Genomic DNA, 14,143 nt, shown 5'->3' on the forward strand with positions numbered 1-14,143 from the left:
GTAAGTAGCCAAAGCAATCATTGAGCTGCTGCTATCAAAGGTAGTGACTCTTGGAAATGTGCAGTTCATACTAGATGGCTTTGCTGCAATAGGATTCCCTAACTGTGGTGGGGCTATAGACGGAACACATATCCCTATCTTGGAACCGGACCACTAGGGCAGCCAGTACATAAAATGCAAGGGGTACTTTTCAGTGGTGCTGCAAGCACTGGTGGATCACAAGGGACGTTTCACTGACATCAACATGGGATGGTCAGGAAAGGTACATGACGCTCGCGTCTTCAGGAATTCTGGTCTGTTTAAACGCCTGCAGGAAGGGATTTACTTCCCAGACCAGAAAATAACTGTTGGGGATGTTGAAATGCCTATAGTTATCCTTAGGGACCCAGCCTATCCCTTAATGCCCTGGCTGATGAAGCCGTACACAGGTACCCTGGACAGTAGTAAGGAGCTGTTCAACTATAGGCTGAGCAAGTGCAGAATGGTGGTAGAGTGTGCATTTGGACGTTTAAAGGGTCACTTTAAAGGCGCAGTTTACTGACTCGCTCAGACCTCAGCAAAATCAATATTCCCATTGTTATTGCTGCTTGCTGTGTGCTCCACAATCTCTGTGAGAGTAAGGGGGAGACGTTCATGGTGGGGTGGGAGGTTGATGCAAATCGCCTGGCCGCTGAATACGCGCAGTCAGACACCAGGGCGGTTAGAAGAGCACAGCAGGAAGCACTGTGCATCAGAGAAGCTTTGAAAACCAGTTTCATGACTGGCCAGGGTACTGTGTGACACTTCTGTTTGTTTCTCCTTGATGAAAACCTGCCCCCTTGGTTGCCTCTAAATTCCCTGTAAGCCACCTGCCCTCCTCCTTTCGATCACAGCTTGCTTGCAAAGGAAATAAAGTCACTATCATTTAAAAATACATGTATTCTTTATATTGATTATAAAAATAGGGCGATAACTCACAAGGTAGCCTGGGTGGGGTGTGGGAGGACGGTAGGAGGGAAGGAAAAGGCCACTTTAAAACTTGTTGAATGCCAGCCTTCTGTTGCTTGGGCTGTCCACTGTGGTGGAGTGGTTGGAACCTCCCACCCCGCGTTCTTGTGTGTCTGGGTGGGGCGGCTATGGAACTTGGGGAGGAGGGAGGGCGGTTAAGCAGGGGCTGCAGCATCAGTCTGTGATCCTGCTACCGTTCATGAACCTCCACCAGATGCCGGAGCATGTCCCTTTGATCCCACAGTTGCCTAATGCCTCCTCTGACCTTCCTGCTGCTACCTCTCCTCACGTTCATAGGCCACCATCCTGTACTGTGCTATTGCGTCCCTCCACACATTCTGCTGAGCTCTGTCAGTGCCGGACGACTGCATGAGCTCAGAGAACATGTCATCGCACGTGCGTTTTTTCCTCTGCCTTATCTGAGATCTCCCTCTTCCATCCCAGAGGCTGCTTGAAACATTTGCAGCTGCTGGAGGAAAAAAGGGAGTAAAGTATTTAAAAAGATACATTTTACAGAACAATGTCTATACTCTTTCACGGTGAACAACGCTATTCACATTACATAGCACACGTGATTTTGGTACAAGGTCGCATTTTGCATCTAATATTGAGCGCCTGCGGCTTTGGTGTTAGAGATCACACACGCAGGGCAGGCAACAGAATTCGTCTTGCAGGCGGCCATGGTAAGCCATAGTCTTTCGGCTTCTGCAGCCTGCATAACAGCAGCCCCCTCCTCTCCCATACCAAGCAAAGCCCGTTGAGTTGGCCATTTAGTGCTGTGGTTTTCCCATTCACGTGCAGCAGCAGAAACCAGACTCATCCCCTCCCCATCCAATTCTCTGGGATGATGGCTTTTCCCCTCCCCCCACTGCCTGGCTGATATCAGGGAAGATCCCTGCTAGCCAGACGTGAACAGCTCAGCACCCATCCTTCCCCCCCCGTCCCACCGCGTGGCTAACTGCGGGGAGGATTTCTTTTCAGCCACAGGCAAACAGCCCAGTAGGAACGGGCACCTCTGAATGTCCCCTTAATTAAATCCGCTATTTCAACCAGGTTACCATGATCAATATCACTCTTCTGAGGATAACACAGAGAAATAAAGAACGGATGTTGCTTGAATGCCAGTAAACACCAAGACCATACGCTGCCAGGCTTTGTCAGGCAATGATACCAGATTAATTGCTACTAGCATGGTGTGGTAAAGTGTCCTACCATGGAGGACTGAATAAGGCTGCTCTCCCCAGAAACCTTCTGCAAAGGCTTTAGAGTACCTCCAGGAGAGCTTCATGGAGATGTCACTGGAGAATTTCCGCTCCATCCCCAGACACGTTAACAGACTTTTCCAGTAGCTGTACTGGCCACGAATGCATCCCAAGTCCTCAGGGCTACTTAATCATTAAAAAACGCTTGCTTTTATAACTTGTATTATATTTAAAACGGTACACTCACCAGAGGTCCCTTCTCCGGCTTCGTTGGGTTGGGAGGGTATTTCAGTCAGGGTGATAAAAAGATCGTGGCTGTAGGGGAGAACGGTATGCTGTGTGCTCTCCTCAAGCTTGTCCTCCTCCTTCTCATCTTCCCCATCTGCAAAATCCTCAGCCATGGCGGAGAGTACCCTATCATCGGAGTCCACGGACAGGGGTGGGGTAGTGGTAGCGGCCCACCCTAGAATTGCATGCAGCTCAGCGTAGAAGCGGCATGTCTGGGGCTCTGTCCCGGAGTGTCTGTTTGATTCTTTGGTTTTCTGGTACACTTGTCTGAGCTCCTTAAGTTTCACGTGGCACTGTGTTGCATCCCTGCTGCAGCCTCTGTCCCTCATGGCCTCGGAGATTTTTTGAAATGTTTTGGCATTTCGTTTTTTGGAATGGAGTTCTGATAGCATGGATTCCTCTCTCCATACAGCGATCAGATCCAGTACCTCCCATTCGGTCCATGCTGGAGCTCTTTTTCAATTCTGGGAGTGCATGGTCACCTGTGCTGATGAGCTCACCTGGCCAAACAGGAAATGAGATTCAAAAGTTCCCGGGGCTTTTCCTGCACACCTGACCAGTACATCTGAGTTCAGAGTGCTGTCCAGAGCGGTCACAATGGTGCACTATGGGATAGCTCCTGGAGGCCAATACCTTCGAATTGCATCCACACTAACCCTAATTCGAAACGGCGATATCGATTTCAGCGCTAATCCCCTCGTTGGGGAGGAGTACAGAAATCAGTTTTAAGAGCCCTTTATGTTGAAAAATTGGTTTCGTTGTGTGGACGGATGCAGGGTGAATTCAGACTTACCGCTGCTAAATCCGACATAAACTCGCAGTGTAGACCAGGCCTGAGTGTCTTCCACTGACTCCATAACTAAAGATGGCAACAGAAATCAGTAAGAGAACTTGTCACCCCACTAGCTGTTCTTCAGTGACTCACCATCCAGATGGGCTGCTGCTCCTGAGAAGGCGATGGGCCCTGGGCAACTGTTGGGACCCCAGCCATAGGACTGGCTAGCTCACCTACCAATATCTGATGTCTTCTCTAGCTGTGGGCTCAAAGAAACACACGCAGTGCCCTGGAGGGGGAGTTAGGACTCCTGGGCTCTCTTCTGAACATTCCTGGAGATTTGCTCCATCCCCTGGGATCTGACAGAGCTCAGCTCGGTAACCATTTTCAGTGGGGTGATTGTAAGGAGTGACAGGGTCTTTGAGCCCTGGCGTGAGGGGCAGCACACAGGTGGGTCGGGAAGGGGTATTCCTGCTACGGCCCACCCTGAGTAAAGTCAGAACCAAAGTGCAAACGGAAGAGAGACAACAGGCCTCGGGTGCCCCATGTATATTCATGGCGCTGGGTTTGGGGTTTTTTCCCTAGTGTTAGTTTTCATTTCGCTTTGTCTGACAAGTGCTCTCTCCCCGGGAGGCGGCCCCCGACCTCTCCCACGTGCCAGCCTTTTGTGCAGGTAGCTGAATTAAAAATAATTGCTGCCTAGAGCCAATGGAGACCGCTCCAGCGGTGGTGGTGCAGGAGATTTCCCACTGATCCCGCTGCCCCAAAATAGGCCTCGGTGCAGCGAAATCCAGCCGGCTTAACAACCTGCACTGGCAAAACGAAGCACCGGGGCTCTGAGTAAACAGAGCCGACAAAGCGCTTCCCCCGCACCTGCCCTTTTTGATCAGGCATCACAATGTGCCCCTGAACGCCACCGGGGAAGGGAGAGGAAGATGAAAGGGGTTTGGTAACACTTTCAATTAGCGCTGCTGCAGCAGCATGCGCATGGCCTGGGAGGGCTTGTTTGTCTGAACACACTGTTAGTTATAACACCAGCCCCTGGGAAACTTGAAAACGGAGAGAAGATTCCTTAAATTGACTCACTCTGGACACTGTGTGTGCAGAGACTGGTCTGGTTTAGTAGCACACATGCTGCTCTCTGACTGTGGTTCTCTACCTCTGCAGACTATGATACCCCTGTCAGGAGTCTGATTTCTCATCTACCCCTAAGTTTTATCTCACTTAAAAATAAAGGTTTTGCCTTCAGTCCCACACGGTGGGGCTCGGGCTTCGGCTTTCTGCCTTGGGCTCCAGCAAGTCTAACACTGGCCCTGACGACTCCATGATTCACTGTCTCCATGACTCACTGTGGGATCGCGACACACTGCTTGAGCACCGCTGAAAACACAGAGCAGTATAAACAGGTCACTGTCTGAAGGAAGTTTTAGTTTGTACTTATTTTGCTAGTGCTTTTTACATGTACTCCTGGGTTGAGAACCACTATAGCACTGGGCTGTGCCCATGATGTTATTACAGGCAGGACATACATGCTGATTTGTTATTGTAGGGTTGCTCAGGAGCACAGGATACCCACACTGGTCTGTTATTGTAGGGTCTCTCCATGTCACTTAGCTATGCAAACTGGTTTGTTCTTGTTCGGTTGGTCACTAGGGGCATACTCCATCCCCAGATTTTAAATACATTGGATCATTTATTTTAAAAACACAGACAGGGAAAAACTACAGACTGTGGAGCCAGATCCAAAGTGAGGGGAGAGGGGAGGCAACACTGTGGACCCCCCACCCTTACACCATCCCTTTAAATAAACCCAAGCCAGCAGTCACCCTCTGCTTGCAGGGATTTCAGTGGCTCTGCACATGGGTAACTGCTGCCTCCAGCCTTAAAGACCACGGGGGTGGGGGACAGAGAGCAGAGAGAGGGTCTGTTTAGAACATATTCCAATTCCCAAGGCACAATCCTGCACTCCATGTGCATCCACATCCCCTCGGACTCCAGAGGGGTTGATGGGTGGCTAAGGAACAGCAGGACAGGCCTGGGTCCATGGGATGGACCCTGACTGGCACTCAGGGCAGGGAAAGCTTATGCTCAAATAAATTTGTTAGTCTCTAAGGTGCCACAAGTACTCCTTTTCTTTTTGCGAATACAGACTAACACGGCTGCTACTCTGAAACAATGACAGGTTTCAGAGTAGCAGCCGTGTTAGTCTGTATTCGCAAAAAGAAAAGGAGTACTTGTGGCACCCTAGAGACTAACAAATTTATTTGAGCATAAGCTTTCGTGCATCCGATGAAGTGAGCTGTAGCTCACGAAAGCTTATGCTCAAATAAATTTGTTAGTCTCTAAGGTGCCACAAGTACTCCTTTTCTTTTTACTCTGAAACAAGGGATTCTTTGTCTGTCTGGCAAATCTAATATATTTATATTTTAATCATTTTGGTCCAAACTGAAAATTAAAAAAAAAAAATTCAGTGCATCAAAAGGTTAAAAAAAAGGTGTTTCAAGTCAACCCAAACATTTTGACTCAATTTTGAACATTTTAAAATGTTTTTTAAAAACTGAAACTAAAGGAAAAACTGAAAAGAAACATCAAGTTGAATTGAAAAAAACGAAATGTTTTGTTCTGAAAACATTGAATGGAGACATTTGAAATTTGTCAGGGTTTTTTTTTCCTGACTGAAACATTCTGGCAAATTTGACACAAATTCGTGCCATCCCGCTGGGTCCTTGAATCTGCATTCTGCCCCGAAAACAAGTTTTGTCTGATGAATGTCGTTCAGCTCTACCCAAGAGAGCTGGCTTCCTTTCCTGCCTCTAGCACTGACTCCCGGGAGACCTTACGCATGTTAGAAGGGGACTCCGAGTGGGCACCTGGGCTCAGGGCAGTGATACAAATGTGAAGCTCTACGGATCAGGACACTGACCAATTAGTACATACAGCAGCTGCCCAACTAAATCCAAAGAGATACTTCTAGTTACCTTCAGTTTTGTATATTGTCAATGGATCATTACAGAAAATGGTGGCTGTAACTAGCCTGTGGAACTCATTGCCACAAGATATCATTAATGCCAATAGCCCACCAAGATTCAAAAAAGGATCCCAACATCCAGAGCTACACTAAATAGGAGAAAAAAGAGAGAGAGGATACAAACCCAGCTGCTTCAGGGCATGCACAAACACTAAATGCCTGGGGTCCAAGAGATGGTTCTCATGTAGGCAGGTGATTGCATGACTCTTCACAGTGCGCATATCTGCACCTGCCTCCGAAGCAGCTGGGATAGGACCCTGGACTGGTTGGCCCACCAGTGTGATGCAATCTGGTAATTCATAGGTGTGATGATGCCCCACATAAGGCTTTATGGAAATATGCTTATGAATATATATGACATAACTGGAATATGTTTTATGCTACACATGCCATGTAACATATCTATGTAAATGTTATGATCTACTGAATCTATTAATCCTATCTGTATGCATGTATCATTTTTGTATTCGAAGTTATGAATATTGGCTGTGGACTGGCTTGATTTCTAAATAACCTTAGTAGAGCATTTGGTCAGTTCCTGGAGAAAGGAATGTGCAAATTAAGTACCTAATCAAGAAACACTTAAAGAACAATGAATCTTGGAATGCTCCAATCCACATAAGAAGTCTACCTGAGGACATTCAAGGAAGCATAAAGAAAAGGAGTACTTGTGGCACCTTAGAGACTAACAAATTTATTAGAGCATAAGCTTTCGTGAGCTACAGCTCACTTCATCCGATGAAGTGAGCTGTAGCTCACGAAAGCTTATGCTCTAATAAATTTGTTAGTCTCTAAGGTGCCACAAGTACTCCTTTTCTTTTTGCGAATACAGACTAACACGGCTGCTACTCTGAATCAAGGAAGCATGTGAACCATGGCTTCTCCCCTATAAGTTCTGAGTCACGCATGGACATGTGACTTGCCCAGGTGACTCCAAAACTCCATTTTGGAGCTGGACTTTGCATAGGAGAGAGGAGGGGGTCTCCACCCACAAAAGAGAAAGTCTATTTAAGCCCATGGGAGACCCCTCCATTTGGTCTTCAGCTGGCTAAAGAGAAAGCCTCTCCACCTCCAAAGATACCTGAAAGAAACTGGAACAAAGGGCAGTAACTACAGGGGCTGTGAGTGATTGTTGGACCCAGACTAGAAGGATATTAGTCTGTAAAAGGAAGCTTACTGGAACTGGTGAGGTTTTTAATCTGTGTTCAGTTTGATTAGACATAGACTTGCATGTTCTATTTTATTTTGCTTGGTAATTCACTTTGTTCTGTCTGTTACTACTTGGAATCACTTGAATCCTACTTTCTGTATTTAATCAAATCACTTTTTACTTATTAATTAACCCTGAGTATGTATTCGTATCTGGGGGGGGGAGACAAACAGCTGTGCATATCTTTCTATCAGTGTTATAGAGGGGGAACAATTTATGAGTTTACCCTGTATAAGCATTATACAGGGTAAAATGGATTTATTTGGGGTTTGGACCCCATTGGGAGTTGGGCATCTGAGTGTTAAGGGCAGGAACGCTTCTTAACTTGCTTTCAGTTAAGTCTGCAGTTTTGGGGCACGTGTTTCAGACCTGGGTCTGTGTTGGAGCAGATTGGTGTTTCTGGCTCAGCAAGACAGGGTGCTGGAGTCCTAAGCTGGCAGGGAAAGCAGGGGCAGAAATAGTTTTCACACATCAGGTGGCACCTCCCAGGGGGTTTCTGTGATCCAACCCATCAAACTAGGCTCTTGCATTTCCCAGATATACAATCAGCTCAGAACTGAGTTCTGGTTTGGAAACCATACGCCAGGAAAGACACGGGGAACCGGGAAAGAGTCCAGAGCAGGGCAGCTGAGGAGCTGAGAGACCCCTACGGCACTGCGAAGCATGGCAGCTCCAGTGAGGTGACACTGACTGCCTCTGCTCACCCCAGGGCCGATCTGCCCCAGAGTCTGGAGAGGAAAGGGTTAAGGGAGGACAAAAATGGCTTTAAAAGGCTCTTTCACGAAGGAAGGTAGTGGGGCAGGGGGTGAGAAGGCACCTGCCATGCAGAGGTGCAGTGACCCCATAGGCCAGGCATTGGTCCTTAGCATCTCCCTCCAACCAGCTTCTCAGCACACTACGCGAGGACAGCTGGCTACAGCTGCTTTCACATGCCAGCCCCTGGGGCTCCTGAGGGGCAGGCTCTGGCCCAGCTCTGCCAGATGGCCTGGCTTTAAGGCTTCCCCTGCAGGGGCTAATTACTCCCCCTCACTGTCCAGGTTGGTACCCCTCCTGCCCCGCAGCCACATCATTAACAGTCTCCCCTTTGTGGGGCCGGCTGATCGCTCGTCCAGCTGGCTGCAGCTGCCTCTGGGGGAGAGTACGCCACCTGGAGACAGGAGATCGTTACTCAGCTGCCCCTCGCCACCACCCGGGAGCCACGGCTCACTGTCCAGCAGAGTGGCAGTGACCACAGCAACAGCTAGCATGAGAGTGCTGCAGGATGGCAGGGGCTCCCCTGTGACTGCCCCACTGGCCCAGCCAGCTGCAGGTGGCTGTCCAGCACTGGTACCACCCTCACCACCATCCTGGGAACAGACATAAAAGGGGCTGGTGCAATATCCTCTGGGTGGGTAACGTGCAGTTTGGCTTACTGCAGCAAAGCCCAGCCTGTGCTGCACGACCCCCACAAAGGCCAGGGCTCCTAAGAGGGCGGGCTCCAGCTCTCTCCACTGATGGAGGGATGCAGCCCCTGGTACCCAGCTCCTCCTCCTCCCATGCCATTCCCCCAGTACCCTTGCCAAGGGATATGGCTGGGAAGTGACTGAGTGTGGTCAGCACTCCCTCCCATGACTATTCGGTCCAGGCCTGGATTTAGGGGAACCCTGTGCAGCACCCAGCCGGGGAGAACCATAGGGTTTGTCTGTGGCTGGCCGCCCCAGTAAAGACTCCCCCAGAGCTTCATTACAGCCAACTCCTGTCTCCTCTCTACCGCGAGAGGTGCCGCATGGTACAGCGAGAGGGGGGAACATGCCCCAGGGATAACAGAACTGAGGGGAGGCACGTCAGTTCTGTGAGTTCCCTTTTAGAGCACGGGGGCTCACACAAGAGAGCGACTGAGCTAAAGGGCTGGCAAAGGGCACCTGCTCCCCAACCCATTTCCCTGCAGCACAAGCTGCCCTGCCAATGTGCCTCAGCCACCTGTCCTGGAGGGGCGAGGGGAAGCCACTCAGTAACCCATTGGCCTCTTTGCTGAGGCTGCCAGCAAGGGGCCGCCGAGCGGCCAAGCTGGTAGCTGTCATGCAGACTCAGTCATACGCTGACGGAAGGAGTGTCACAGCCAAAGCCAGCTACAAACCCCAGGCACCCTACAGCCCTTCTCCAGCACCCTCTGCCTGCCCCTTCTCCAGTCACTAACCGCTTGCACGTTCAGACGTCGCGCTCTCGGAACAGCCGCCCGTCACTGAGACCTACCAAACTCATTCCATCCAGGTTGCCAGACCCGGGGTACCAGCCCACTACTGACCTGGCCGAGATTTCAAGCAATGAGCTAGAGTGGGGAAGCGAGTGGTTTGAGAACGCACAGCCTGGACCCTGGCCTAACTGCCTGGCCCCTTCTCCTTTCAATTCCATCCAAAAGCCGCAGCTTCTGCTAGTGGAAAATCCTTCCTCTGTCTAGGTGGCAAGTTTTGCTGCTAATGGAAAATTACCCCGGACGCAGGGGAAGTGAGCAATGGAGCCTGGCTTGTCTGGACGCTGCAGCGATTACTTGGGGCTGCAGAGAAGAGAAGAGAAGAGAAGAGAAGAGAAGAGAAGAGAAGAGAAGAGGACAAGAAGCGGAGGCCTGGAGGCGGGATTACAGAGCCGGGGTTCTGATCAGAGGGCACCAGTGGGTGGGGATCAGCTTTCCAAACGCATCCACCTCTGCGGGAGGGAGCTGGGTTATCTCAGACAGATGGCGTAGGCATAGGAGCAGCCAGGGGCCGGGCTGGAGGGTCCAAGATGAAGGGTCTCAGGGCTGGTGCAGGAATCAGGAGGTGGAGAGGGTTTAATCTCCTTCTTAATCAATCAGCACCTTTGGGAAGGCATGTACCAAATGGCCCTGCTTCGAGGTGCTCCAGGGTGCTCCTAGGCCTTTCCCAGGCTGAGAGCTCGCAGAGCAGGGCTTTGCTATGGGATTCTCCATGTTGAGGACACACAGAGTGAGGCAGGCCACAGGATTCCCTGGGTTGGGAACTGTGGGATTCCCCAGGCTGAGATTTCACCACCACTGATAACGCGAGGCTGTCGGCTGCCAACTGAACCCTCCCGTCGCTGCTTTTTGGTGTGGCTTTGGGACCCAAAAGACCCTCTCACCAGTCACCTGTGCATGCTCAAATCCCTGACAGCTCACCAGCAAACAAATCAACCACTGCATGTACTCCCCCCTTCCTGCTTTCCACTCACTCTCCCGCTCCACGTCACCCCGCAGCCTGGCTCTCCGGCTGTCCACTCAACCCACTCGCTGAGTTTTTCTTCCTGCATGTTCCCCGTGACTAAGGCATTGCACAGAGGCCAAGAGGCAAATCCACCTGCCACCTGGGTGTAGATTTATGAAAGTGCCAGCAGCGTGCCAGGAATATTTCGCGGGGAGCTGACAGGTGCTCAGGCTGCCGTTCCAGCCAAGCCTCACTCTTCCCACACACCCACGCCCAAGTGCATTTCTCTGGAGCAAACGAGGAGCGGAGCAGTGGGAGGAGCTAGTGTCACAGCAAGACAGGAGCTGGGGATTAATGAGGACAGGGGATAAAGCCTCCCGAGTTGACATTTACAGAGAATATCTGAAGAGCACAATTAATCTGGGCCATTATTACACATGAGCAGAGAGGTGATGTTTGGTGCCCAGGCTCCTGTCCTCTCTCATTCTTTTCCCCTCCCTTCACTATTCCAGGCACTTTGGTTTGGATCTTGTGAACGCTCCACTACTACGTGGATAAGAAGAGCTCCAGAAATAAGAGAGTGATATCCTGCTGGCAGCTCAAGAACCTCACCTCCCTTACCCGATCTCTAAAAAGCCGCTACTTCTGGGCCGGAACGTAAAGTGACTTTTTACCCATGCGCAGCAATGCTACGCAATCATTTTCAGCAGGAAGTGAAGAAATAGCCTGTATCTGACTGAAACTAGAGTGGTGGAATGTAATAACAATAATATCTAGCTCCTATGGAGCACTTTTCACAGGAGTTCATCACATTACCCACACCTTACAGATGAGGAAACTGAGATGAAGTGAGCTGTAGCTCACAAAAGCTTATGCTCTAATAAATTTGTTAGTCTCTAAGGTGCCACAAGTACTCCTTTTCTTTTTGCGAATACAGACTAACACGGCTGCTACTCTGAAACCTGAGGTACAGAGTGAGGCATTAACTTGCTCATAATCATCCAGCAGCAGGGCCAGGAATAGAAGCCAGGTTTCCAAAGTCCGAAACCAGTGCTGTATCCACTAGTCCACACAGCCTGGTCCCCTGGACTTCAATATGGTCCAGAAACAAGGCTGCCGTGCCTTCCCCTCTGCACTGGTAGATGCTTCTCCACCCAGACTCTCTCCCCCTCTCACACAGACAAATTCTATGTGGCTAACAAGTCCACTAGCCTCAGGATACGGAGCTTAACCTCATTAACCCAGGCTGGCTCTCCATGCCCTAATAGTGATTTATTATCAGTCTCCCCTCTCCTTTCTTTGGCTCTCTGACCCCTGCCTGTCTGCCTGTCATACCACATGACAGTGGCCCTGACGTACCCCGGGGTGGAGTTACTGCTGGGGCAGTTCCTTGGGAATGCTCATTGCTTCACATGTTGCCTTTCTTTGTCGTTATTTTTAAAGGGTCCATTTTATTGTCCCTGTTATTACAATGGGCTGCAGTGCCTGGGAACAGCAGGGAGGGCAGAAATGAACCATACTAAAGATAATTATCACCAGAGGGCAGGATGACGACTAGTAGCCAGGGAGCATGACTGGGAATCAGGACCTAATCCTGACCCTCTCTATGGCCAAGGCACTTACTGTCAAATACTGTTCTGCACGTACACAGGCCAGATTCCCAAGAGCTCAGCACCCAGCAGCAACCCCAAATGGCCACATTCCCACCCGGACCCCCAACACAAACCATTCTGGACCCAGTCCATATGTTTATTTTGCTGCCTACATGAGATTCAAGTTCTTTGGGCCAAAGAGCCTTTATCTAAAGGAGTCAAAGGGCCTTATGAAGGTGGGGAAGGAGCACTACCTCTGTTTCAGGGATGGGGAAACTGTGGCACAGGAGTGACAACACTGGCCCAGGTTCACATTGTGAATCAAGAACCCAGAACTCAAGGATGTTAGCCCTTGGCTGTCGGTGCTGCACTAAGTTCTCTCCTAGCTCTTAGACAGGAAGAAGTTAGAGTGCTACAAAGTTTATGGTACCTGCCCTCCCACCCCATTCTGGAGCGCTAGATGTGTCCCAGTGCAGCGGTTAGCAGCTGCCTTGCAAGCTGACCTGTCTGTCCTTGGCTTGGAGGAACAGGAGGGGCACACTCCCCTAGCCAGCATTTGGAGCCAGCTGCTTACGGGCAGCACGGCCTCACAGAGCATGGGAATTGCCGGCTCACACCCAGATCTGTCTAGCCCAACAGCCTGTCTCCAGGAGCAGCTGGCTCCTGTGAGATTCCAGTACCAATGTGCAGAATTGGGCCGGGCCAGGAACCCCCCCTGCACTGCAGGGAGCGCCTGGCAGAGGGAAATGGAGCCGGGGAACCCAGCTCCTCCAGGCACAGTGCAGTTTTGCCCCTCTAGACCCTTTGGATCTGAAAGGCTCAGCCTGGGCACCTGAGGTCAGTGCATTATGGGCCCAGTACTCAGAGGTATTTTTCTTAAAAGGGGAAGTTTAATCTTGGCTCAGGGGGATTAGAGGGGAGCTCTCCTCTGGGCTTTGTGGGCAGGCAGGTTATCAGAGAGATAGGCCAGGCTGCTGCGCCCGTTTGGTCTTGTATAGGCTGAACCCCCTTCTCAGGTTTCTCTTGCATCCTTCAGGTAGGTCGTACTCTGGCCAGGTGCCCCTTGCTCCCCCTGCCACTCTCCTAGCCAAGGGGGCTCTTAGGTGTAAGCTGCCCACGCACCCCTTCCCCTGCTTATTGGTAACCTCAGAAATCTGATCCTGCACCACTAATAAACCCAGAGGCCTCTGTGTGTGTGTGAGTGTGTGTGTGTGTGATATGTGTGCCATGCCTAGTCTCTACTGGTGTGCAGGGGTGGGGGTGGGGGGGGAGGTCTGGGGACGTGTCTTTTTGCGGCTGGGTGTGTCAGAGTGCTGGCCAGGGCAGGAGCTGGGCATGTGGGTATCCGTGTGGATGTATACACACAATGTAACTGACATGAATGTGTTCACGCAAAAGATTTGATCAGACGCACGTCATGGTATGCGTGGACTCCGTGTTGTTCAGTGTAAGAGCATGCCAGGTCATATACACCACACGGGAGTCTTCTATCTATTGTATCAGCGTGTGTGGCGCTCCCATTAAGAAGACCTATGCAGGCTGTAGATACAGGCAGAGCAAGCTCCTTCCCTGGTGTTCTTTCTGATGCGCAGGTTCAAATGGGCTTTCCCTTATTCACTACACTAAAGTAACACCCAACCCTTACCTACAGCCAGCCATCCAGCCCCCGCACAAAGCACTGACTAGCCAGGGGAGTCTGAGTCTCTTCTCACCCCAGTAGGCTGGTGTAACTCCTGTGAGTTCCTCCTGCTTTACATCAGTGTGATGGGACAGTCAGGCCCTAGACACAGGAGGAATGTGGCACAGCAAGCAAGGAAGGGAAATCTGACCAAGGACACAGCCTCACTTCTATGAAACGTAACCCGGGAATCTCTCCGAGCCCCAC

The 14,143-nt window shown here is 50.6% G+C and overlaps 1 protein-coding gene and 1 long non-coding RNA gene across 2 annotated transcripts in view; both read right to left on the reverse strand.

Moving 5' to 3' along the window:
• The window catches only part of NKAIN1 (sodium/potassium transporting ATPase interacting 1), a 226,527-nt gene that overhangs the window by 175,351 nt on the left and 37,033 nt on the right, over window positions 1-14,143 (reverse strand). The gene's annotated exons all lie outside the window — the stretch shown is intronic.
• LOC122458291 lies at window positions 955-10,334 on the reverse strand. Its single transcript, XR_006278270.1, has 3 exons — window positions 10,324-10,334; window positions 9,833-9,835; window positions 955-1,413 (listed from the first exon to the last, which is right to left on the reverse strand). It is a non-coding gene; the product is annotated as an uncharacterized LOC122458291 (long non-coding RNA).

The sequence above is a fragment of the Dermochelys coriacea genome, chromosome 19 (assembly GCF_009764565.3).
Source record: "Dermochelys coriacea isolate rDerCor1 chromosome 19, rDerCor1.pri.v4, whole genome shotgun sequence".
Taxonomy (NCBI): Eukaryota; Metazoa; Chordata; order Testudines; family Dermochelyidae; genus Dermochelys; species Dermochelys coriacea.